Source organism: Pleurodeles waltl, chromosome 12, assembly GCF_031143425.1.
Source record: "Pleurodeles waltl isolate 20211129_DDA chromosome 12, aPleWal1.hap1.20221129, whole genome shotgun sequence".
NCBI classification, from domain to species: Eukaryota; Metazoa; Chordata; class Amphibia; order Caudata; family Salamandridae; genus Pleurodeles; species Pleurodeles waltl.
Genome location: NC_090451.1, coordinates 252856663 through 252884640, shown reverse-complemented (window position 1 = coordinate 252884640; position 27978 = coordinate 252856663). Strand labels below are relative to the sequence as shown.

Genomic DNA, 27978 nt, shown 5'->3' with positions numbered 1-27978 from the left:
CTGACCCTAATTGGCTATTTTTCCTTCCATCCAAGATAGAGGAAAATTAAATGGAGGGGTCAACTCTCCTGCCACACCTGAGGGGTGGTGCTGGCTGAGGGTGGACACTCTTCCTATTCTTTCAATTTTTCCTGTCCTTTTTCCCACCTAAAGTGAGAGCTAAACTGGGGGGGGTTGCCTTCTGCTAGTAGCAGCAGAGGCTGGGGTTGCATTTCAAAGATGGCTTAGCCTTTGAAGCTTCCCATCTCAGTAGGATGCCTGCCTGAGGGAGGAGGTGTGACATCTCTGCCCAGGAAAGGCTTTGTCTTCTGGATCCAGAGAGCAAAGGCTCTCACACCAGGAGTCCAGAATCATGTCTGGTGGTGGCAGGCTGGCAAAGACCAGTCAGTAACCATGCCAGGGCTGTTAGGTTAATAAATCCAACACCGGCGCCAGCGACGATTTATTATGCTAAGTTATTTGATTCCAAACAACGCAGTGTTCAGAGAGGCCATCATGTAGCTGGGGAACTCGTAGTGACCAGTGTCCAGCACATGCATTTACTATGGACTCCCTGTACACTTACTATATCTAATAATTGACAATGACACAGTCGGGACATATTTGTTCCTGCACATATGCCCTTACATGTAATAGAGTGCACCCTGCCTTAAAGCTGTAAGGCCTTCTAAAGGGGTGACATATCTATATTGCATGCAGAGTTAGGGTACATGGCACCCAGGCTAAGTGCCATGTCATGTCATGCCGCCTGCAATGGTAGTCTGTTTAAGGCTGGTGTGGGGCCTCTCAGAATGACACAAATGATGCTGCAGCTCTTGAGAGGGGTCCTCTTCAGTACCCATGCCTTAGGTATCAAGAGGACCATTTACTGTGGACCTCCAAGGGTGGCTAAAGTTGCCAATCACAGTACAGTTTTGGGGAAAGAGATCTGGCCCTCAGACCCTATTTAGCAGGGGCCCGGGGCGCTTACAGTTCGAAACCACATCATGTTGCAGACAAAAAGTGGGGGTTAACCAGGTCAAAGGAGGCACTTTCTCACAGATTGGAATTAAAACTTTCTTCCTTGATTTAAGAAATGCATGTTGCGGTCATTGGTAGTTTAAAACACATAATTATGACATGAACGTGTACTGTACAACTTGGTAATTATTTATAAGAATAAAAAGAAAGCAAAAGCCACAAGTTAATTCAATAACCAAGAGCAGATTTGCTAGGTTTTTCTAGGTGCCGGCTGAGCTAGAGGCCAAAATCCACAGCTAGGCACTTTGCAAAAAACAGCTCTGTTTTCTTTATGAAAATGTGATGTGTCAACGTTGTGTTTTGGGGCATTTCCTGTTGCGGACGATAGGCATACCCCCACAAGTGAGGTACCATTTTTATCAGGAGACATAGGGTAACACTGGGTGGAAGGACATTTGTGGCTCTGATTCCAGAACTTTCTGTCACCGAAATGAGAGGAAAAAGTGTTTATGGCCAAATTTTGAGGTTTGGAAAGGATTCTGGGTAACAGAACCTGCTCAGAGCCCCACAAGTCATCCCATCTTGGATTCCGCTAGGTGTCTAGTTTTCAAAACTACGCAGATTTGCTAGATTTTTCTAGGTGCTGGCTGAGCTAGAGGCCAAAATCCACAGCTAGGCACTTTGCAAAAAACAGCTCTGTTTTCTTTATGAAAATGTGATGTGTCAACGTTGTGTTTTGGGGCATTTCCTTTTGCAGGCGCTAGGCCTACCCCCACAAGGGAGGTACCATTTTTATCAGGAGACGGGGGGAACACAGAATAGCAAAACAAGTGTTATTGCCCCTTGTCTTTCTCTAAATTTTTTCCTTCCAAATGTAAGACTGAGTGTAAAAAAGACGTCTATTTGAGAAATGCCCTGTAATTCACAGGCTAGTATGGGCACCCCAGAATTCAGAGATGTGCAAATAACCACTGCTTCTCAACACCTTATCTTGTGGCAATTTGGGAAATACAAAGGTTTTCTTGATATCTATTTTTCACTTTTTATATTTCAGCAAATTAATTTCTGTATGCCCGGTATAGAATGAAAACCCATTGCAAAGTGCGGCTCATTTATTGGCTCTGGGTACCTAGGGTTCTTGATGAACCTATAAGCCCTATATATCCCCGCAACCAGAAGAGTCCAGCTGACGTAACGGTATATAGCTTTAAAAAATCTGACATTGCAGGAAAAAGTACAGAGTAAAACGTGGAGAAAAATGGCTGTTTTTTCACCTTAATTTCAATATTCTTTTATTTCAGCTGTTATTTTCTGTAGGAAAAACTTGTAGGATCTACATAAATGACCCCTTGCTGAATTCAAAATGTTCTCTACTTTTCAGAAATGTTTAGCTTTCTGGGATCCAGCATTGGTTTCTCACCCATTTCTGTCACTAACTGGAAGGAAGCTGAAAGCACAATTTTTTTTAAAAATGGAGTATGTCCCAGTAAAGTGTCAAAATTGTGTTGAAAAATGGGGTTTTCTAATTCAACTCTGCCTGTTCCTGAAAGCTGGGAAACCCTTTGTTGGTGCCATTTTCAAGGAAAAAAACCACAAGCCTTCTTCTGCAGCCCTTTTTCCCATTTTTTTAAAAAAAACGAAATTTTCACTGTATTTTGGCTAATTTCTTGGTCTCCTTCAGGGGAACCCACAAAGTCTGGGTACCTCTAGAATCCCTAGGATGTTGGAAAAAAAGGACGCAAAATTGGCATGGGTAGTTTATGTGAACAAAAAGTTATGAGGGCCTAAGTGCGAACTGCCCCAAATAGCCAAAAAAAAAGGCTCGGCACAGGAGGGGAAAAGGCCTGACAGCGAAGGGTTTAAGTGAAGTTCTGTTTACATGACAAGATTAGTGTATTTTCATTTTGTTTAGTTTTTTTGTATAGAGGATCAAACAATCCAATGGGAATTAAAATTGGAAATTTTACTTTTAGGTCCCTGCTGATGGATATGCGCAAAACTAACCATGAAGAATCCCAAGATGGATGTACGTTTTTGAAGAAACATTTTGTCTTTTTAATTCATCAAGAAGCGCCAAAGGTATTAGGAAAAAAACGCACACCCTGGAGCCTCGAATGGGATTTCCTTGCACTGTCCTTCACTTGTTCTCCTCTTAGCTTTCTAAATAACACTTGTTTGTTCACATGGTTGCCTAGAGGTTCCAAAAGATCTACATCACCTGCCTAGTCCCCTAGAGTTCTATACTGTCCCTGTCAGCTTCAATCCCTACACATAGATGCTTGGTGCTCTAATCACAGATAACACCATCATGATTCACCAATATGCCAATGATACACAACTCTACTTGACATTAGCATCTGCTTCAGACATCCAACACATCAAATGCTGCCTGCACATCATCTATACCTAGATGTCCAGCGCTTACCATAAGCTCAGCCCAGCCAAGACAGACTTACTTGGATTTGCTAAAAACAACAAACAAGAAACAGGAAAACCTGGCTCAATTACATGAAGCTTGTTGCTATTGAGCCTCCAACATTCACCAAATGCCAAGTCACCTGGATTCACCCTAAAAAACAGCCTTATCCTAAAGGAGCCATTGCCAAAATACAAAGATGGCAGGATACCAGCTCTCTCTCCAAAATGAAAAGTGAAGGAGTTTCTTCCAGAAAACAACTGCAGAACTGCTGTTCAAGTCCTCATACTCTTAGATCTGGAAGGTAGCAACTCTCTGCTCCATGGCCTCCCAGAGACCATACTGGCAGCCTTTATGGACATCCTGCATGCAGCAACATGTCTCCTTCAGAGCCCTCAAGAAATATGATCACATCATCCCATCCTGATGGAACTCCAGTGGCTCCCCTTCCAGGCCGACACCATCTTCAAAACCAGCTGCATCATTTAGAAACGCATCACAATCAGCACCCCTGCTTACCTTGCAGACAAGTTCACCATCTCTGGTGGTTCTCGGCACACCCTTAGCGAGGACACCATCAGACTGCAGACTAAGATGCGTAAAAGGCAAAAAAACAAGGCCACCTTTTCCATCTACACACCTAGGATCTGGAACAGAATCCCTATATCAATTGGGACCTCCTCAGAGCAGCTCTAATTTAGGGATGATTTGAAGACACAACTCTTTAAAGAACACATCACAAAGTATTAACCATCCAAAACTAGCTAGCTTCTCCCTATGCTTGTGCTCTCTAAGTCTGTCTTTGAGTATGTACTGTGCTTTGCTGCCTTTTGGCTAGGTTCACACTATAAAAATCCCACATACATATATATAGGTACATACATACAAACAAAAAATGTATTTTCAGTGGAAAGGCTTAACCATACCACAAAGGTGCTACCACAGTCTGTGATATTCAACCATATGTAAGGAATATACATTTAAGACCTCCTCCAAATCAGACTGTTTTGGAAGATCCAGGCTTGTAATGCAACCATATTATTTATATATCTTGCTGAACCATCTTAATGGAGACTTGCAATTTGATTTAGAGGTTGTTATTGGACAACCTTCAAAACAAAAGATTGTACTTACCATCAGTGTATTTGGTACTGTAACTACTGTAACTAACCTATTCATTTAGTCGCTTCTGGCAGGCAGTCTTCCAGCAGAGGCTCCTGTGGCTCATCCAGTGGAGTGACCAAGGTTCATTGTTTGCTATGTCAAACATGGGAGTGGAAGAGCTGTCATAAGGTAACTGGTCCGAACCCATGGCTGATAGAGATCTCTTGGTTAAGGGCCACCATACATTTGATAGTGCACTTTCATGGATCAGTAAGAATGATATTCCAAATTTGCTAGAGAAACATCCCAGCATGAAGGGGAGACCGGACATTTAAACACTGACAAGTTGCCCCAACGTTGAGAAATATTTCCAATGTTATTGGTTGGCTGCGGACATTCTGCCGGCAGAAATGACCCTCAGTGGTTTTTCCACCAGAGATGTTCTCTACAAAGTAGCTCCTCCCATTGTTGATACAACCATCTCAGTAGGGAAACCTCTGATGGAAGCGTCTAAATATGACACAAGTTCTATCGCCATCTTGACAGAGTAGAAATTCTGACACCCAAAACATAAATCTAACAATTGATGTGTAATAAACTTGTCCATTTTGTGGGACACTTTCGATCTGTGGTTACGAGTCCGGGGAACCCAATTAGACTTGTGTTGAGCCACTGGACTTCGGAAATTGTTCCTCCCGTCTCTTTTAACTGAATTCTCCTGTGAACGAGGACCTTTGAGCGACAAAGTGCACCATTGGTAGGCACATCCGTGTGCAGTGTCAGACCCGGTACATCAGCAGTCATGAAGCTGCACACTAAGTGCTGCTCTGTGAATAAATGGGTTAATATAGACCAAACTAAAAAATGGCTGAACAAATCAATATTTGATTTTTAGGATTGTAGTGTATAAACACCCATATGTTAGGACATGCATACCATTGTCCAGGACATTCGACGCATTTTTTGCACGTCTTAGCGGTAGAGACAGAATACAGATTAAATGCCACCCTCAATCAAAAAAGGTCCCACTAGACAACTATACTGTCAAGTGATGATACACGCTTTTACGACAGATTTGCCTACTAGCCTCTAGGGAGCAGGGGCATTGTGAGAGTTGAGGTGGAGGGCGTTTAACCCACCCGCCCCTCTGGACAGACGTTCTGTCAGCGGGGATTTAATTATAACAATTAAGCAACATTGAAAAATATGTTAATTAAACACAGATTTGATTGTAGTAATATCGCAATGAAACTTATTTCATTCGCGTTTCTCGTCGCTGAGCTATGAACCTAGCGGCAAAACGTAAAGTTTTCTCTACAATGGTACGCCATGTTGTCGCCTGTGTCTCCCACTGAAGGGCTATTAGTACTCTCCCAATATTCATCCCTTGTATCCGATACACTGTGGTCCACAAATCTATCTTTATTAGTCAGTCGATACCAAAATTGGATTTGCTCCGATTTTAAACTGGGCATGGAATGAAAGAGCTCTGTAAATCTGTGCGTTTGGGGATTCTCTTTGTCGGCATTTTTTGTAAGACATGGTCCAGTGTAAGTAAGGTCAGAAAAACCAAGAAGGTATTCGAACAGAAAAAAACCGTGGCAGTTTATTGGCTTGATCGAAAGTATATGATTCTTGTAATGCTAAAATCGTGCGTACCCATTTAAAGGAGATGCCAACATTATCTCGCAGGTTACTTTAAAGTACGTACTATTTATAACAAAATGCAGCGTCAAAGCACAAATCAGTTACTTTATATGTGAGAGACATCCGGTGTGTCAAATTGAAATGCAGTGTTGTTTTTTAGAGCGGAGGGTTTTATTTTTTCGAATTCATGTCAGTTTTCAATTCGATCTTATTTTAATTGTTTACAAAAAAAGAACGCCTGTTCCAATTCATGTAACGGTAAAATCAAAGGTGCTTGACTGAGATATTCGTATACAAAAAAGTTGATATGCGCATCAGTGCCGGGGTGAGTTGTGAACAGGTAGAATTCTAGAGCAGCGCTTAATTAGAAAGCTCTGTATATCCATTCCATAAATTTGGTGCACTTTGCAGGGCACGTGTGTTGAAAGTGACAACCTCCACGTGCTCAGAAATGTAATTATGAAGGAATGGTGCTAAGCTGAAGGATAACACCCTGTCTGCGAGGAAGTAAATGCACAAACACAGCTGAAGGCTGTTCTTTACCAGGGTACTCGGAGAGGCTGGGAGAACCGTGGAGTTATCAAAATCAAATAAAAGTTCAATATCGAATCCAATGAAAGAAAGTAGACGGCATCTGAGAGAGAAACATTGCCCCTGATTACCGCAGTCCCGGGATCAGTCTCTGACAGACCGGCGACAGGGCAGTCCACGGGCAGTGAAGGTGACCCCAAGCACAAGACGCACCCTGCATCTGTGGATACAAGAACTAGGAACAGAAAACAGCCAAGTTCCGAATCATTTTATAAACAACACTTGTAAAACTACCCGAGAAAGGATAAATTGAGCCACAAGAGCTGTGAGACACCACTGTATGGGGCCATTAACACAGATTAGAGGAAAGATATATTTTGGGGGAATATTTAGGAAAACATCTAATATTTTATTCAGGGTACCAACACCTCTCCTCCGCCTCCGCTCTGACTCGTGGCTGAAAACAACGTTTTGTTTTTATACGACCAAATAGGTCGTGCATCATAAAACTATATTCATGGTTATTCTGTAAAATCTAGAGCAGTGCTTAATTTGTGCCTGTGGTTTCCTGTGCGGGGTACAGGCACTTATTCTTCTGCCTCAACCATTTACTGTGAGCAAAAGACACATATGGGAAAGACGAAGGAAGAGAAAAACGAAAAAGTGTCACAAAGGGAGAATGAAGAAAGTTGCAAAAGTGAGGGGAAGGGAGTGACTGTAATGGATTAAAGAGGCCCGAGATGCCTTCAGGATTACACTGCCTCAGTATTCCCTGCTCGCACTTTTAATTGCAGGAGCCGCGTCTTTAAGAAGAATGCTTTGGCACTGGCACGTTTTTTATTTACAAATTAAGCACTGATATAGAGTCATACCAACAACAATGAACAAGCAAGAAATATTCATGGTATGAAAATATGAAAATATGAAAGTGTTATACTTTCTTGACTGAAAAAGGTGGTGTAAAAACCATGCAAGGGTGGCGCTTACAGACGCATACAGTAGTGCATTAGACCAGCATACCTGTTCTGGTAAATTAATAAACGCATAAAGGGACCTAAGAAATGCTCAAAGATTTTTATTTTAAGAACCTACGGGGCACGTGATGGAACTCTTTTCAATCTCCATTTCTGCGCTATTTTTAGCAACCAAAGTCCCGAGATTTTTGGAGGGGCACTCGTTTTTTTGCATTTATTTGTGTCCGGAGAACAAACAGGAAAGAAGTTAAAGTGTTAAAGTGTATCTGCAAAAATAACTATTGCCGTTGGGGAAACCTCGAATTCAACTGAAAGTACATAAAAACATTATGATTAGAATATCCTGACACTGCCTCTCTAACCTCTTTTTTGATCAGAATTTAATACTTTTGCCACTGTATTCACCAACAAGTAACCAAGAGAGTTCCATATTTTTAAACCTTATATCCTGGCCTTTCTGCTTTTGCACTCAGACTTAGGGCCTGATTTAGATATTGACGGACGGGTTACTCCTCACAATGGTGAAGGACATCCCGTACAAAGCGGACACATTTCCCGTTTCTGGCAGACGGGATATCTGTCACTTTTGTGATGGAGTAGCCCGTCCATCCAGTTCTAAATCAGGCCCTTATTTCAGTATGATAACGTGCAAGATACTGTGCTATCCAATTGGAGATGTTTTAAGGCATGGGCAAAGTGGGCTTTGGCCCAGGGCCCCTGCGTTTTAGCCCCCCCCATACAGCCAGCTCTGTTACAAAGTCCTGCACTGATAACCTTGAATAAGTCTTGAACATATTGTTTCAAATACAGTTTTCTTTTAATTTATTTTTAATGTGGCTGATGTGTGAGAGTCTATTGCAGATATTTTGCAAAAAAATGGTATGTTTATGTTTCACGCAACATCCATAAATAAAGTTCTTTTAGATCAAAACCGGACCTCACATTTGAGAAATGGGAGGGTGTCACAGAGACTATAGGGGTCATTCTGACCCTGGCGGCCGGTGACCGCCAGGGTCAACGGCCACGGGAGCACCGCCGACAGACCGGCGGTGCTCCGAAGGGCATTCTGACCGCGGCGGTTCTGCCGCGGCCAGAAAGGGTAAACCGGCGGTCTCCCGCCGGTTTACCGCTGCCCTTGGAATCCCCCATGGTGGCGCAGCTTGCTGCGCCGCCATGGGGGATTCTGACACCCCCTACCGCCATCCTGTTCCTTGCGGTTCGCCCGCCAGGAACAGGATGGCGGTAGGGGGTGCCGCGGGGCCCCGCAAAGTATTTCAGTGTCTGCTGTGCAGACACTGAAATACGCGACGGGTGCCACTGCACCCGTCGCACCTTCCCACTACGCCGGCTCCATTCGGAGCCGGCGTCCTCGTGGGAAGGTTGGTTTGCCCTGGGCTGGCGGGCGGCCTTTTGGCGGCCGCCTGCCAGCCCAGGGCAAACCTCAAAATACCGTCAGCGGTCTTTGGACCGCGGAGCGGTATTTTGACGGGGGAACTTCGGCGGGCGGCCTCCGCCGCCCGCCGAAGTCAGAATCACCCCCTATGTGCAGTAATATCAGTGAGCCGCTGCTGTGTTGCAATATTGAAAACACACATCACTATCCCTGGATATTAGCTAAAAACACATTTAGATGTTGGAGAGTGTGCCTATGCATTGTGAGTGGCCTGGCCAAAGAGGGCATGAAAGAGCTGAAATTAGTTTATGAATTCAAAACTGAAGTGAACAGGGGCCCCCAAAGTACGTTTGGTCTAGGACCCCAAAATCCTTAAGATGTCCGCGCATCCACTGATAATAAAATGTGGGATATGTGTTTACTCATTACCTTGCTAAGCAATTTCTGTGACCGCCATTGCCATAAGCCATTGGAAATTTATAGCGCAGTCTGAAACTGTTTCTAAACCAGAGGTCTTCAATCTGTGGGGCACGACCCCCAGGGGGGTGGAGTCCTGGACAGAGGGTCGCACATTCCCCCTCCCTTTCTCTGATCGTGAACTTTTCTTCAGGGAGTCTCCTGTGCTGTGAAACAAAGCCACGCAGACAGCTAAAGATGTCTTTGTGCCAGGCGCCTGGTTCCTGAATGAAATGCAAATCTGCACTACAAGTTGATCTGCAACTGTAAAGGATACTTAGGAGCCAGTTCTGACTTTAATTTACCTAATCTCTCAAAGCTTTGTGATGACAAGCATTTATTCTTTTTTACTGGAAGTGCAAAGAGTTAACAGTTGTGCTGTGAAGTATGTGCTTTTAATTGTAATCCTATTTATATGTAAGGTGGCAGCAGCTGTAGCTGCAGTGCAAGCCTCAGAGAGCTGGTTTGGCAATACTGTGGGTCCATGGTGGAGCCCCCAGGATGCATGGAATTGGCTCCCCAATACCAGATTTGGAATGGGGGGAACAATTCCATGATCTTCGACATGTTACATGGCCATTTTCGGAGTTACCATTGTGAAGCTACATATAGGTATTGACCTATATGTGGTGCACACGTGTAATGGCATCCCCGCACTCACAAAGTTTGGGGAAATGGCCCTGAACTATGTGGGGGCACGTTTGCTAGTGCAAGGGTGCCCTCACACTTAGTAACTTTGCACCTAACCTTCAGCAAGTGAAGGTTAGACATATAGGTGACTTATAAGTTACTTAAGTGCAGTGAAAATGGCTGTGAAATAGTGTGTGCACTATTTCACGCAGGCTGCAGTGGCAGTCCTGTGTAAGGGTTTGTCTGAGCTCCCTATGGGTGGCAAAAGAAAGGCTGCAGCCCATATGGATCTCCTGGAACCCCAATGCCCTGGGTACCTAGGTACCGTAGACTAGGGACTTATAAGGGGGGTCCAGTATGCCAATTGAAATTGGTAAATCAAGTCACTGACCTACAGTGACAAATTTAAAAGCAAAGAGAGCATAAGCACTAAGGTTCTGGTTAGCAGAGCCTCAGTGACACAGGTAGGCACTACGCAGGCATACACATTAGGCCATAAATTATGAGCACTGGGGTCCTGACCAGCATACATGTGAAAAATGGTGGTAACATGCCAAGGAAGTTGGTACTTTCCTACGGGGGCAATATTTTTTTATATGTTTTGCCCCCCCCTGGGACTAGATTGACCTTGTTTTTGACCGATCTCGCCCCTGGGGGGGGGGTCAAAACCCACTAGGCCCCAGGGATTGTGTGGTGTGTGTGTTTTGTGTCTTGGGGGCACCCCTTGGGCAAGGGTCATCCCCCCAAAAGGGGGACATTAGTGTTGGCCATTTCTGCCCCCCTTGGGGGCAGCTCGGCCTATTTTTTTAGGCCCATCTGCCCCCAAGGGCAGCAGAATCCACTTAGGCACCAGGGATCTTGTGTGTGATTGTGTGTTTTGTGTGGGGGTGGCCCCTTTGGCAAGGGTCACCCCCCCAAAGGGGGCACATTACTGATGACCATTTGTGCCCCATCGGCCTATTTTTTTTTTAGACCCATCTGCGCCCAAGGGGGCTGAATCCACTTAGGCACCAGGGATCTTGTGTGTGTGTGTGTTTTGTGTGTGGGAGCTGGCCTCTTTGGCAAGGGTCGCCCCCCCAAAGGGGGCATATTACTGAAGGCCATTTCTGCCCCCGTAGGGGGAGATTGGCCTATTTCCTTTTTTTAGGCCCATCTGCCCCCAAGGGGGTTAGAAGCCACCAAGATGCCAGGAATTTTATTTGTTCCCCTATGTTTTTTTTGTGCTGGGGGACGCAAACTTGGGCAAGGGTCAGCCCCCAAAGGGGGCACAGAACTGTTGGCCAATTCTGCCCCCCTTAGTGGCAGATTGGCCTATTTCTTTGAGGCCCATCTGGCCCCAAGGGGGGCAGAATCCACTTAGGCACCAGGGATCTTGTGTGTGTGTGTGTTCGGTGTGAGGGGTGGCCTCTTTGGCAAGGGTCACCCCGCAAAGGGTACACATTACTGATGGCCATTTCTGCCCCCCTTAGGGAAAGATCGGTTATTTGTTTTTAGGCCCATCTGTCCCCAAGGGGGGCAGAATCCACGTAGGCACCAGTGAAAATATGTAAATTCTTGGTGGCGGGTGTTTGTCAACTGGCAAAGTAATTGTATTTGTGATTATAACAGTTTATTTCTTCTTTGTATTCTAGTTCCAAGCTTTTGCTTCCTTTGCTGTGGAGCCTTGAAGGTTTGGCAGTAGTTGACATGCGGTTTGCGTAGCTGGATGTTTTGGGTAAGTAAAAGCAATTTACTCCAAAGAAGTATTGTTGACATGCACGAATGACTTGTTTGTAGGTGGTGTACTAAATGCAGGATTGCGTGTGAAATTGTCATTAGATTTGTACACAATGATATTTGTGTTTTCTTATGTCTAATTTGCTTTTCTTTTTTTAATTTTTAGTGGGATATCATTAGTGATTGCTGTGTCTCTGCAGAGTTGTTGCTGGTGAGTCTAGCTTTTTCAGGCACGTGAGTGGTATAGTTTTTTAGTACATAACTATTTGTGATAAAGCCACACTTTGTTTATTACTTGTTTTAGACAGTGCTGGTTGTTGTTGGTAATCCATTTGTTGTTAGAAAGGATCATGGCTAGCTGCAGAGTGACAGCTCAGCAGGTTGCTGGCATGCTTTTTGAGTCGTCTTCTGACCATGATTTTGAGACTGACTCTGCATCTGAGGCAGAGGAGGAAGTGAGAGATTCTGGCAGTAAGTTTTCTGTCCGAGAGGAATCTTCTGATGAGGAAGCCACTCTGAGTGCAGATGAAGGGCCTGTTTTAGGACGTTGATGTGCCAATAGTGCACCAATAGTGCAGCAACCTGGGGCTGAAAGGTTTCCCTTTAGAAGACCTGATATCTGGTTTGCCTGTAGGAAAGTACCATCCTGCCTGGCATGTTACCCCCATTTTTACTTGTGTGTCAGTTTGTTTTTGCCTGTCTCACTGGGATCCTGCTAGCCAGGACCCCAGTGCTCATAGTTTGTGGCCTGAATGTGTTCCCTGTGTGGTGCCTAACTGTGTCACTGCGGCTCTGCAAATCAGAACCTCAGTGAAAATGCTCTCTCTGTCTTTCAAATTGTCACTGCAGGCTAGTGGACATTTTTACCAATTCAGAGTGGCACACTGGAACACTTTTATAATTCCCTAGTATATGGTACCTAGGTATTGGGGTTCCAGGAGATCCCTATGGGCTGCAGCATTTCTTTTGCCACCCATAGGGAGCTCAGACCAATATTACACAGGACTCCTATTGCAGCCTGAGTGAAATAACATCCACGTTATTTTACAGCCATTTTACACTGCACTTAAGTAGCTTATAAGTCACCTATATGTCTAACCCTCACTTGGTGAAGGTTAGGTGCAAAGGTACTAAGTGTGAGGGCACTAGCCAAGTTGCCCCCACATAGTTCAGGGCCATTTCCCCGGACTTTGTGAGTATGGGGACACCATTACACGTGTGCACTACATATAGGTCAAAACCTATATGTAGCTTCACAAAGGTAACTCCGAATATGGCCATGTAACATGTCTAAGATCATGGAATTGTCCCCCCATGCCAAACATGGTATTGGGGTGCAAATCCCATGCATCCCCGGGCTCCAGCACGGACACCGGGTACTGCCAAACTAGCTTTCTGGGGTTTTCACTGCAGCTACCGCTGCTGCCAACCCACAGACAGGCTTCTGCCCTCCTGGGGTCTGGGCATCTCAATCCCAGGAAGGCAGAACAAAGCATTTCCTCTGAGAGAGCGTGTTACACCCTCTCCCTTTGGAAATAGGTGTTAAGGGCTGAGGAGGAGTAGCCTCCCCCCAGCCTCTGGACATGCTTTGAAGGGCACAGATGGTGCCCTCCTCGCATAAGCCAGTCTACACCTGGTCAGGGATCCCCTAGCACCTGCTCTGGCATGAAACTGGACAAAGGAAAGGGGAGTGACAACTCCCCTGTTCATCACCACTCCAGGGGTGCTGCCCAGAGCTCCTCCAGTGTGTCCCAGACCTCTGCCATCTGGAATGCAGAGGTGTGAGGGCACAATGGAGGCCTCTGAGTGGCCAGTGCTAGCAGGTGATGTCAGAGACCCCTCCTGATAGGTGCTTACCTGACTAGGTGGCCAATCCTCCTCTGAGGGCTAATTAGGGTCTCTCCTGTGGGCTTCTCTTCAGATAATGATTGCAAGAGCTCACCAGAGTTCCTCTGCATCTCCCTCTTTGACTTCTACCAAGGATCAATCGCTGACTGCTCCAGGATGCCTGCAAAACCACAACAAAGTAGCAAGATGACTACCAGCAACATTGTAGTGCCTAATCCTGCTGGCGTTCTCGACTGTTTCCTTGTGGTGCATGATCTGAGGGCTGTCTGCCTTCACCCTGCACTGGAAGCCAAGAATAAATCTCCTGTGGGTCGACGGAATCTTCCTCCTGCTAATGCAGGCACCAAACTTCTGCTTCACCGGTCCTCTGGGTCCCCTCTCATCTTGACGAGCGTGGTCCCTGGAACACAGGAGCTGAATCCAAGTGACCCCGAAAGTCCAGTGGTCCATCTGTCCAAATTTGGTGGAGGTAAGTCCTTGCCTCTCCACGCCAGACAGTAATCCTGTGTATTGCGTGAACTGCAGCTGCTAGGGCTTCTGTGCACTTTTGCAAGGAATTTTTTGTGCACAGCATAGCCCAGGTCCCCAGCACTCCGTCCTGCATTGCTCAACTCGCTGAGTTGACCACCGGCTTCGTGGGACCCTCCTTTGTAGTGCTGAGACGACCACTGTGCTCAGTTCTCTTGAACCCATGGTCAAGTGCTTCTGCAGGTGCTGCCTGCTTCTGTGTGGGCTCTCTGTATTGCTGTGCACCTCCTCTGTCTTTTCTTCTAAGGGGCGACCTCCTGGTCCTTCCTGGGCCCAGGCAGCACCCATTTTCTTCAAGGACAACCTTTGCAGCTAGCAAGGCTTGTTTGCAGTCTTTCTGCGTGGAAACAACTCTGCATCCGCCAGCACGCTGTGGGTCATCTTCTGTACAAAGGAGAAGTTCCTGGCATCTTCCGTTGTTGCAGAATCTTCAGCATCTTCCACCTGGAGGCAGCCATTTTGCACCTTCATCTGGGGTTTAGTGGGCTCCAGCCCCCCCCCCCCCGGACACTTTTGTGACTCTTGGACTCAGTCCCCTTCCTCTGCAAGTCCTCAGGTCTATGAATCTGTCTTCAGTGCTTTGCAGTCTTTTGTGGTCTTTGGAGAATCTCCTATCACGACTTTAGTGCGTTTCTGGGGAAGTAGGGTAACTTTACTCCTACTTTTCAGGGTCTTGGGGTGGGGTATCTTGGACACCCTTAGTGTTTTCTTACACTCCCAGTGACCCTCTACACACTACACTAGGCCTGGGATCCCTAAGTGGTTTGCATTCCACTTCCTTAGTATATGGTTTGTGTTGCCCCTAGGCCTATTACATCCTATTGTATTCTACAGTAGTTGCACTACTTTTCTAACTGTTTACTTACCTGATTTTGGTTTGTGTATTTTACTTACCTCCTAAGGGAGTATATCCTCTGAGATATTTTTGGCATATTGTCACTAAAATAAAGTACCTTTATTTTTAGTAACTCTGAGTATTGTGATCCTTATGATATAGTGCTATATGATATAAGTGGTATAGTAGGAGCTTTGCATGTCTCCTAGTTCAGCCTAACCTGCTCTGCTATAGCTACCTCCATCAGCCTAAGCTGCTAGAACACTTCTGATCTACTAATAAGGGATAACTGGACCTGGCACAAGGTGTAAGTACCATCAGGTACCCACTATAAGCCAAGCCAGCCTCCTACATTGCCACAAACATGTTGCCTGCCTTTACTGGTCTCCCAGGGTGCAGAGTAAATACGGTAACCTTTATGCCTGTCAATTTCTTTGAGTTGTTAATGGACAATGTATTTTTGGAAGAGATTGTGGAGCAGATTCATTTGTATGCGGAGCAGTATTTGAGGGACAACGCTGCCAGACTTAGGCCTCAGTCTAGAGCTACCCAGTGGGTTCTCACAAATCTGGAAGAGATTAAAAAGTTCTTAGGTTTGACTTTTTTGATCGGGTTGATAAGGAAGCCGTCACTGACTTCTTATTGGTCTACTTGTTCCTTGATGGCAACGGCTATATTTCCTGCAACCATGACTCGTAATCGTTATTTGCTTCTTCTTCGGATGCTGCATTTTGTTTACAGTGCTTTAGTCTTGCCACAATATCACCCTGATTGGGATCGTCTTTTTAAGGTTAGGCCTGTCCTTGATCATTTTGTAGATCGGTTTTCAGTAGTGTATGTTCCAGGCAAAGAAGTAAGTGTGGAAGAGTCTTTGGTCCTGATCAAGGGGCATTTGGTTTTTAAGCAGTACATTCCTAGCAAGAGGGCACGGTATGGAATTAAATTGTATATGCTGTCAGAACGTAGTACAGGATATGTGTATAATTTACAGGTCTACACTGATAGGGATTCCAGTACTGACCCCCCTATTTGTCCACCCACTTTTGGAGTTAGCAAGAAAAGTGTGTGGGAACTTGGTAGACGACTGTTTAACAATGGTCACCATTTGTACAAAGATAATTTCTACACTGGAGTGCAGTTGTTCAAGGAGTTAATCAGAGTGGACACTGTTGCTTGTTGCACAATCAGTTCTAACTGGAAAGGCTATCCAAGGGAGGGATGTGGTTAGATTGAGAGATCGTCACTTTCCTGATCACATTCCTCCCACTCCCAAAAAAGACTTGCCCACTAAGAAATGTAGAGCCTGTGCCCGAACAGGAATCCGGAGGGAGAGCCGGATGTACTGCCCGATGTCCTTCAAAGCCTGGGCTGTGTGTGGCTGGCTGTTTCAGGAGTTACCACACCAAAAAGAATTTCTGGGAAATACCGTGAGTGTAAACTACCTGTTTTATATTTTCATATGTTCAGTTTCACGGTTGGCATTTCTGTCATGTATTCAGTTAAAGCTTTTCTGTTTCTTGTTTTGTTCTTATTTATAATTAGTTAGTGGTTTATATGTTGTTTAAAAACAAAAAGAAGCGATGTCAGTGTGCATGGTGTGGTGCTTGGCTGGTGGTGTGTGTGGAGTGCCACTTGGCTGGCAGTGTGTGTGGAGTGGTGCTTGGCTGGCAGTGTACATGGGGTGGCACTTGGCTGACAGTGTGCATGGGGTGGCGCCTGGCTGGTGGTGTGCTTGGAGTGGCTCTTGGCTGGCGGTGTGCGTGGGGTGGCGCTTGGCTGGCTGTTCCAGCCAAACGTCAGTCCACACACTCCCATCAGCTGGTTTGATTGCTGTATCAGACATGTGGGCGCATGTAAGTGATGGGCCCTTGAGTGGCGTTGTCTGTCGATGCGAGTGTTGTAATGTGCTGGGCCCATGGCCGGCAGCGTTAATGGTCCTGTGCATGCCATGTATGAAAGGTGTGCAAATAGACTGTAAATCGGTTGGTGCCTTGTCGTGGCTTTACAGCTCACGAGTTGTGAGGCATTGGTTCCGTTTTTTGGCCTTTCAGTTATTAACAGTGAATTTCATAATTTTGAAATCTCTTGCTAATAAATTTCGATCTACTGAACCATCACTCACCCTCATGCCAAATCCAACCAGTATGTGTGGTAAAAATGACAAAACCTGCTCCGCTGTAATCAGGCGTCGCAGCACATCCGTGACACGCTCGGTGTCTCCTGTGGGACCCCAATGATGAAACGTGCCACCAACTTGGTTGGTGGGCGAGGGGTCTTTTTAACATTACCTAAGTGCGTTTCTTTTCACTATTTTAGTGTTTGGAACATCACAGAAGTACGTAGACACATCAAAATGATCTATTACAAAATTACCTGTGTTTGGGGGGGCACCTATGTTTTTGATCCAGGGTGCGGCCTTCATCTAGGGAAACCTACTAAACACAGACATTTGTTTAAACTAGACACCCAAAGGAGTCCAGGAAGGTGTGGCTTGCGTGGATCCCCCAACATTTTCTTACCTCAACTCCTCTGCAAACCTCAAAATTTGCTTAAAAAAGCATATTTTCCTCACTTTTCATTGTAGGATCACCACTCCGGCACAGTGTTCCCCTCAGTCTCCCAAGTAAAATGATACCTCACGTGTGTTCTCCCAAAACAGAGTCAGCCTAAAGATGTATAAAAGAAAAATATGTGCTTATCAACTTGCTTTGCTATCCCCTCAATCTCTACAGGTTTTTTGGCCTTTTTCTGTTGCAGGCACCTGGGCTACCCACACAAGTGAGGTATAATTTTTGTCAGGAGACTTGGGGGAACTTTGGGTGTAAGGACATTTTTGGCTCATTTGAGGTTCTGGAACTTTCTGTCACCGAATTGTGAGGAAAAAGTGTTTTTTTGGCCAAATTTTGAGGTTTGAGGAGGATTCTGGGTAAGAAATCACTGGGGGAATCCATGCAAGTTACACCTCCTTTGACTCTCTCAGGTGTCTAGTTTTCAGAAATGTTTGGGTTTGGTAGGTTTCCCTATATAGCTTCTGATCCCAGGACCAAAAACGCAGGTGCGCCCCTGGCAGAAACAGGAAGTTTTGTATTTGATCATTTTGATGAGTCCACGTTGTGTTTTGGGGCATTTCCTGTCGCGGGCACTAGGCCTACCCACACAAGTGAGATACCATTTTTATCGGGAGACTTGGAGGAGTGCTCGGTGGAAGGGAATTTGTGGCTCCTCTCAGATTCTAGAACTTTCTGTCACCGAAATGTGAAGCAAAAGTGTTTTTTTGCTAAATTTTGAGGATTGCAAAGGGTTCTGGGTAACAGAACCTGTTGAGAGCCCCACAAGTCACACCATCTAGGATTCCCCTAGGTGTCTAGTTTTCAAAAATGCACAGGTTTGGTAGGTTTCCCTGGGTGCTGGCTGAGCTAGAGGCCAAAATCCACAGCTAGGCACTTTGTAAAAAACAGCTCTGTTTCTTTGGGAAAATGTGATGTGTCCATGTTGTGTTTTAGGGCATTTCCTGTCGCGGGCGCTGGGCCTAACCACACAAGTGAGGTACCACTTTTATTGGGAGACTTGGGGGGACACTGGATAGAAGGACATTTGTGGCTCCTCTCATGTTCCAGAACTTTCTGTCACTGAAATGTGAGGAAAAAGTGTTTTCTTGCCAAATTTTGAGGTTTACAAAGGATTCTGGGTAACAGAACCTAGTGGGAGCCCCACAAGTCACCCTATCTTGAATTCCCCTAGGTGTCTAATTTTAACAAATGCACAGGTTTGGTAGGTTTTCCTAGGTGTCGGCTGAGCTGGAAGCCAAAATCCACAGCTAGGCACTTTGCAAAAAAACAGCTCTGTTTTCTTTGGAAAAATGTGATGTGTCCACGTTGTGTTTTGGGGCATTTCCTGTTGCGGGCCCTAGGCCGACCCATACAAGTGAAGTACCATTTTTATCAGGAGACTTGGGGAACGCAGAACTCTCTGTCACCGAAATGTGAGGAAAAATGTTTTGTTTGTTACATTTTTAAGTTTACAAATGATTCTGGGTAACAGAACCTGGTGAGAGCCCCACAAGTCACCCCATTTAGGATGGATTCCCCTAGGTGTCTAGTTTTCAAAAATGCACAGGTTTGGTAGGTATCCCTAGGTGCCGGCTGAGCTAGGGGCCAAAATCCACAGCTAGGCACTTTCCAAAAAACACATCAGTGTTCCATGTAAAAATGTGATGTGTCCATGTTGCGTTTCCTGTCGCAGGCATTAGGCCTACCCATGCAAGTGAGGTACCATTTTTATGGGGAGGCTTGGAGGAACACTGAATAGCAGAACAAGTGTTATTGCCCCTTGTCTTTCCCTGGATTTTGTCCTTCCAAATGTAAGACAGTGTGTAAAAAAGATGTCTATTTGAGAAATGCCCTGTAATTCACATGCTAGTATGGGGACCCTGGAATTCAGAGATGTGCAAATGAGCACTGCTTCTCAACACCTTATCTTGTGCCCATTTTGGAAATACAAAGGTTTCCTTCATTCTTTTTTTTCAGTCTTTACATTTCAGCAAATGAATTGCTGTATCCCCGGTATACAATGAAAACCTATTAGAAGGTGCAGCACATTTACTGGCTCTGGGTACCTAGGGTTCTTTATGAACCTACAAGCCCTATATATCCCCGCAACCAGAAGAGTCCAGCAGACGTAATGGTACATTGCTTTAAAAAATCTGACATCGCAGGAAACAGTTACAGAATAAAACGTGGAGAAAAATGGCTGTTTTTTTTTTTACCTCAATTTCAATATTTTTTTTTCATTTTAGCTATTATTTTCTGTAGTAAAACCTTGTAGGATCTACACAAATGACCCTTGGTGAATTCAGAATTTTGTTTACTCTTCGGAAATGTTTAGCTTCCCGGGATCCAGCATTGGTTTCACACCCATTTCTGTCACTAACTGGAAGGAGGCTAAAGCACAAAAAAATAGTAAAAATGCGGTATGTCCCAGTAAAGTGCCAAAATTGTGTTGAAAAATGGGGTTTAATGATTCAAGTTCGCCTGTTCCTGAAAGCTCGTAAGATGGTGATTTTAACACTGCAAACCCTTTATTGATGCCATTTTCAGGAGAAAAAACACAAGCCTTCTGCAACCCTTTTTTCCCATTTAAAAAAAAAAAAAAAAAACTTTTTGCTGTATTTTGGCTAATTTCTTGGACCCCTTCAGGGGAACCCACAAACTCTGGGTACTTTTAGAATCCCTAGGATGTTGGGGAAAAAAGGGCACAAATTTGGTGTGGGTAGTATATGTGGACAGAAAGTTAGCAGGGCCTAAGAGAAGAGGTTAAAGCAGTGGTTCCCAACCTTTTGGCTTCTGTGGAACCCCCCCCCACCCTTTATCATTACAGGTTCCCGGGACCCTCATTGAATCATTATTGGAATCCGGGGACCCCCACTGAGTCTTTACTGAAAGCTGGGGACCTAATCTGTTAATATTATTTAATTTTCTACGTAGTCGCGGACACCCAGGGATCCTCGGACCACAGGTTGGGAACCACTTGGTTAAACAATATGTTTTTTATTTATTTTTTATTTTAAAAAGACTTCACATTTTTGTTGCGTGGAGCCTCTTTTCTGATTGAGAAATAACAAATTAAATGACAAGCCGGATCCTGTGATCTCACAAAACGGTGGCTGTTTGTGTGTAGGCTCCAGTGTCCTCGCACACGTTTTAACAGCGTTTAATATCTGTTAATGAAACAGTTATATGAATACTAAACAGCAGTCCTGGGAACGCCACGCTGCTTTGAAAATATTAGGTCCAATTAGGCAAATCAAAAAACAACTGAAGAATTTGGACAGCTTAGAAATAAAGGGAAAACAGTACCCTTACCTGCACAGCCATGTCAAGAGGAAGTTTCCAAACAACCAATTAGCAAAATAGACCTTTCAACTCGGTGGACACATGTAAAGGAGGAACGTCCTCGAGAAGCCGGCACCCTAATTAAAATGTAAAGGTTGCTGATCACTGCATAATTAAGCCATGTGGCGTGGCGCACTGGCTGCCTGTTGCAAAACAAGGAGGCCAAAAATCATTAATGACTTCCGTAGCGCAAGACGATCCCAGAGACTGCAGAACTGCACACTGTCAGAACACACAGCAACTTATGGCCATTATGGAGATGATATGCTCCAAAGGGGCTGTTATGTACAAAATGGTGAGTTTCTTTTCTTCAGAATGACGACTGCTTTCTTTACATCAAGTTTTCTGCACTAATTAGTCTGAAATAAAAGGCTAGCATGGCTAATTAACTCCCAGCAACTGCAATCTAAATAAAAAGCTTTGGACATGAGGGTTTTCCCTGCGGATGGTTCTTAAAGTTTTTACGGCAGCGGGAGCACTTCTAATGAATATTCAAATTGTTGTCTGCAACTCTATGAGAATCCTGGCGCGTGCAGGCGCAGAGCGTCCATTGGCGCTTCAGACCAATAACAAGTGCGTTTCACCTGCAGCCATTTAATTGGATGTTTATAATTGTGAAATTATCCACTTTGTGCAGTTCAGCACAATCAGAGCAGCGGTGCTTCGTCTGCACTTACAGACACGTATTGCTTCGCATGATGGTAGAATGCGAGTGGCGACACCGGGCACTGCATTTGAGGCTGAGTCACAAAACGGCAGAATAGGCTAAACCAAGTATAATATGAACAATGTAGATTGTGTGCGCTGACGTACTGAAAACGCAATGCTTGCTCAGAGGGCGGTGTAGCTGGTGTGGGGAGCCCTACCAACTTCCAAAACAAGCATTTGCAATGCAATGGGTCTTGCATTTGCTCGAGTTAGAGCTATTAGCGTTGTAAACTCTTAACCGGACATTTCTTGCCACATAAGTTGAAAACGAAAAGTAAAACAGTTTCACATAAGCGAGGCGATTCAAAGCGCAACTGCTTTAGCGTGAAGCAGCACACAAAAGGAGACAGAAGTTCGCTCCAAGTCAAAGTTATTGGCAAAAGTGCAATTACCCATGTAACAGGGGCGATGTCCAAGGCATTAACTAAATGACCCCAAGGATGGACAAACGTAAAGCATTTACCTACGAAAAGAAAGGATTTTTGAAACGCAAGCCCATGAACGAGTGATAGTGATGGGTGTACAGTGGACATGGTTAAAAGCCCAGATACATACCAACATGTCGGAAAAGCAGTGCTAGCGAGCTGCTTTGCTCCACCTAAAAACATCTACCTTTGAGTAGGGGGATAGGGCTTTGGAGGGGCCGGGCTTTGTGACATCCATTGTCTAAAAAGTCACTACCAAAAAAAACACATGAGCTTCAGAGACTGGCACTGACATCCTAAGAATGTTCTTTAAAAATCTGTAATGGACAATAGCTGTGCAGATCCACCTCTTCACATGAGCTGAACAAACACTTACTCTCAGCGGGTTTTCAAGCTCCCTTTGTTTCATGCTGTGTGATATTGGCTACTCATCTAGTGACGTGTAAAGGGAGCTGATATTGTATGATGGTCAGAAGCACAATGTGTGTTGACAGGTCTTTGGTGGAAAGCAGGGGTGGTCACTCATATTTCCAATATTTCTGTGAATCGAATGTATCTGCCAAAATGTTGTGGTATCTAGTATGCAAGCTATGCATGTGGTGGTGATATATAGATTTACATGTCCATTCACCTAGAGCTCTCCAACTACCCCAAGTTAAGTGCATGCACCTCAATCAGTCCTTTGCTTCTCATTTCATCTTGGTGCTTGATTTGTTCCTCCTCCCCTCCTACCACCATGACCCAAGTATAACAGCAGGGCTCCTTGAAGCTCAATTGAAAGAAAGAAAAAAATAATGGGTTATGTGCCATTGGTCAGGAGTACAGCATGGACAACAAATGTTTAATTAGGATTTTTAAATTTATGAATTTAAAAAAGCACAGAGACATTTGCACATTAACAAGTTGTACAGAGAACTGTGCAAGCCAGAAAAGGCAATAGGAGTTTTAACTTTACTATGAAAAGCACTTCTAAAAGGCAGGATTGAATGCTGCAGTTTAATAGTTTCCAGATGACCATGGTGCGGGAGACTCCTTGTTACCATCCTTTTTAGCCTGGTGTCTTAGTTCTGCTACATCCACTGAAGGGAACCAAAACCTGTTGCTTGCCTGTTCACCCACTGTGTCTTAGTTCCCCTTCTTCCACTGAAGGGAACCAAAACATGTTGCTTGCCTGGTCACCCACTGTAGTTGCAAAGTGCACGTGTCAGCAGTGGAGGGTCAGTGCGCTTGGAGACATCATCAGATCTCCAATTAGCCAGAAAGTGCACAAATGTGAGGGATGTTTATCATTTTTCTCCCTTCACACAAGTACCTTCCGAAACCAACTTGTTGCTTGTCACACATAGGGGCCTGTTAGCCCAATTTTTGTACATTTACACCCTGCCCTAACAGAAGTTGAAACAAAGCAGAGGAGTGGCCTTTAAGTAAAGAATGGTCAGTCACAGAACCTGTCCAGACTTTTGATGGGGCTTTAGACATTTTCTTCCCCTGGAGAAACCCAAGCTCTAGGTTCACAGCTCAGGAGAAAAGACATGCAGAAGCCCAGGAGGGGACATGTGTGTGTGTGTGAGAGCTTCTATATGTGTGTGTATGTGGATGTGCCTATGATAATGTCTGTGTAGGTATTTATACATGTGAATTTGTCCATAAGAACAAGTGTGTGTGTCTGTGTAAGTAGTGACATCTGCTGAACTTTGAAAGCGGTGGGGCATAAACAGTTGCCTTGAACTGGAACATGCACAGGAGCAAAGGAAGAGCGAACATTTGGGACAATGCTCCCACTAAGAAAATAGTAGATTATACAGCACAATCATAATTTTCACATACATGGTCTAAACATGCAGAGGCTCAGGATCCACTATTCCAACATTTTGTGGTGTGCCAGGCCAAGCTTCCATACTTACTCTCTTTAGAAATGTTAGGGTCAATTCTCCCCAATAAATAAGCCAAAAATAATAACAAAACAATGGTATTTCAGCCCAATTTCCATAAAAATGTGTTAAATAAATATATGTTTTGCAGCCAGATCAGGAAATTTGGCTATGCAATTTCACACGATCCATCATTTATTAATTATATGGCATCATTTTAGTGTCATTTCACTGTGTTTATTCATTGTAGAGACTCAGTCGCATGAGGTGTTATAGCTGATCTGCTATTTAGTGGGTAGGCATGGAGTAAATATTTGAGTAATAAAAATCATGGGCTAAATTACTAGAGGTGCACAAATTCCAAATGCTCAGATATCATTGCTAAACCTCAATGGCATAGAGCGTAAGGTAATAGCGAGATTACGTTACTTGAACTTGTGCTGACTTCAAATAATAGCTGTGACAATAATATAAAAAAAACCTTGTTATTATGGACAACAAAATGTGTCCACGCATATTATAGTTATTAGCACTAGCAGTGATTACCCTTTGTTATCAAGGAAACAAAATAATCAATAAGATTAACAAAATCAGCATAAATTATTAATCAAATACTGTTTTATACTTTGTGACTTAAGTCCTTATTTCCAAAGCATCATCTTGCTTTTTTCTGAAAGTACAGACACATGAGATATAAGATGGTCAGTTTTTTAAAGCTAGGCTTAGTTCCAATTTATGTAGCAGTTTTTAAATTATAGGTAACAAATCTTGATTATGGGAATTTGAATGCAAAAATGAGGTTTTGGAAGCTCTGCAAAAATCCGCCACTTTTAGCAATCTGTCCAAAAACTGTGAAAAATCAGCCTTATGCTAACACATTTTTACACAAAACAGTTACAAAGTGATTCATCAAAGTGTCACAGCTATTACTGAAACAGAATTTCATGATTTAGAGGTACCATTTTCCACTATTATTATAATATATATTTATACTATGCTGGTTAAAATGCACATGTTATTTGAAACAATTACACTCCGTGTATCTACTTTTCTATACTATATACTTCACCAATATTATCAGAATCATCTCGTTGGATACATTTATTTGGAAAAAAATGTGTTTGCCTGTGTGCTTTTGTTGGCCTTATTAAGTATCGATGTGTTTTGTTTTCTTTGAACAAACATATATATTGCCAATATCCTCTGAAAGCAGTAGACATGCCTTTCCTTCAGTTTGCCGGAGGATGATTCTGGAATGTATGTGTGCTGACAGATATGAGATTACATTTTTGAGATTTCTTTGCTTCTGGCAGCTAAAAAAGTGATTATGGCAAATTGAGAAATATGAGTCTCTTCTTGCCAAGTGAGATACCTGTGCACTCACAATAATGCGTAGCCTCGGTTTGTGAAACTTAGAGTATGGCTCTTCTGAAACCAACTGATTGCTTTATGTTTTACCATGTGTGTTTAATTTCATCTCAGGATCTGTAGCTGTGCCCCTTTCAAGCTAATTTCCCAGAACTCGAGGCAGCCTGTGTTTCAATTCGAATACATCTTCATGCGTTACTTTCCGCATATTTTATTTTTTCAAAGGAGATAATTTAATCAATAAAGAGCTTGATACACATTGGCATGTCTCTGTGTTCTGTGGCAGATAACAACAACAACGATGAATGGTTAGACAAAATGAATACACTTTTACATTGGCAATCGGTTAAGTGTACACTTTTTAAACAAAAAAAATAAATAAGGAGACATTTAGGGCCTCATTAGAAGTTTGGTGGATGGTTTGCACTGTCCACTGAACTTCTGATGGGGAGGTTGCCGCCACACTGGCTACCTCACCACCGAACCCATTAAGAGTTTCCCGCTAGGCTGGTGGGTGGAAATCTCAGTTTAGCGGGAAACAGGCTACAGCATTGTTTACGGCTCGTAATCGAGCCGGCGGAAATGCTGTAGCCAGCAGGGTGCACCAGCACCCTCACAATGTTCACTGTCTGCAAAGCACAGCAGACAGTAAGCATGGCAATCGTACTGAGCAGGAAGGCTCCTGCACTGCCCATGCTGAGTGCATGGGCAGTGCAGGGGCCCCCTTGTACCCCCCCTGCACCTGTTCACCACGCTGGAGGAGGACTAGGTCATAGTCAGCAGGGCGGTGCTGACTTTGGCGCCGCACTGGCTGATTCCGACCTCTGCCACCGTCAGCCTGGGGGGATCACCAATCCCGGGGGGGACGGCAGTACCTTGGGGGTCTGACCACCAGGGTCGTATTGTGACAGTTAGACCGCCACAGCAGTAGCGTTCCTGGCAGTCACAGCGAGTATGGCAGTCTAATGACCACCAGACTCGTAATGAGGCCCTAAGTTTGTAGAAGGAATAGTAAATTTCACTCCCCAGATTCCAATACTTTTCTTAATGTGGTTAAGTTTGGAGTGTGAATAGAAAATCTTGTCCCACTTCCCCCAGATTCTAGAGTGGAAATAGTAAATCTAATTCCCCCCAAAGACCAACATTTTCCCAAACAAAACTATGTTTGAAGTGGGAATAGTAAGTTTTACTGCCACACAGTCTAGCACTTTCTTCAATGTAGTTAAAATTGCAGTGGGAATATTGTATCTGACTCGTCCCCCCTCAAAAAGCCCAATACCTTCTTCTATGTGGTTAAGGTTGGTGTGGGATAGGAAAATCAGACCCGCCTCACAGTCCAACACTTTCCCTACCATGGTTAAATTTAGAGTAGGAATAGTAAATTTGACTCATCCTGATCCAACAGTTGCTCCAACTTGGCTAAGTATGGAGTGAGAATATATCTCATCCACCCAAATTCCAGCATTTTCCTCAATGTGTCTAAAGGTCTGATTGTGAGTGGTGCAGTTGAACCACCACAACTCCAATACGGCGGTGGTGAGGCAGCCATCAAGGTGGTGGCCACACCACCATCATATTATGATGTTTCCACCAGGGTGGCTTGTGGAAATGTTCTATTCCAATGTTTCCGCCAGTCAGCCTGGTGGAAATAGTTTGGCGTCATTTGCCTTGGCTCCACACAGCACCCTCGGGACACACACTGTCTTACATAGCAGACAGTGTATATTCCAACGTTGCTGACAGGGGGACCTCTGCACTGCCCACAACCTGGTCATGGGCAGTGCATCGGCCCCCAGTGGCTCCAACTCTGCTGGCAAGGACCCTGGCATGGAAAGGCTGTATAAAGAAAGGTCATGATCAGCACGGCAGTGCCAAACCCGGCACCGCCGTGGCTGGCCACGACTGTGACCAGTGGCAAACTGTCAGTATCCCTGATCCTGGTGGAGGCAGCAGTCTACTGGTGGTCTGACTGCCAGGATCGTAATCTGGCAGTTGGACCGCCAGGATTGCAGCAGCCCGACCACCACCATGGTTTTTGGGGTCCAAGGACTGCCAAACTTGTGATGAGACCCTAAGTTTGTAATGGGATTAGTAAACTTGACCATTCAAGAGCCCAACACTTCCCCTAACTTTGTTACATTTGCATAGAACATAGTAAATTTAACACTTCCAGAGCCCAGCATTTTTTTCAATGTGGCTAAATCTGGAGTGGGATTAATAAATCTTAACTTCCCCAGAGTCCAACATTTTCACCAACATGGTGAAATCTCGAGTGGGAGTAGTACATTTGACTTCCAGAGACTCCAAAATTTCCCCAATATCGCAACGTCTAGGGTGGGAACGGAATATATTTACCCCTCCTCCAAAGTCTAAGGTTTTTCCCAACTTGACTAAGTTTGGTGTGGAATATTAAATATACTCCCCCACAAGGTTCAACACATTGCCCAATATTGTTATGTTTATACTGGTGATAGAAATGTGACCTCTCAGAATCCAGCATGTTTTCAAACATGGTTAAGTGTGAAGTGGGAATAGTAAATTTAAATTTTGCAGAGTCCAACATTTTGCCCAGCATGGCTAGGTTTGGAATGTGAATAATACATTTGATTCCCCCTAAGTTCACATATTTCAACATTTTCCCCAAAGATGATACATTTTAAGTGGTAATAGTAAATTG

General features: G+C 44.3%; 1 long non-coding RNA gene across 1 annotated transcript in view; it reads right to left on the bottom strand.

The window, feature by feature from the left end:
* LOC138268057 (uncharacterized) overlaps positions 1 to 21385 on the bottom strand; it is a 98284-nt gene extending 76899 nt beyond the window's left edge. Inside the window, exon 1 of the long non-coding RNA XR_011199912.1 lies at positions 20900 to 21385. This is a non-coding gene — a long non-coding RNA (uncharacterized lncRNA). The remainder of the gene's footprint in view (positions 1 to 20899) is intronic.
* Positions 21386 to 27978: the final 6593 nt, after the last annotated feature.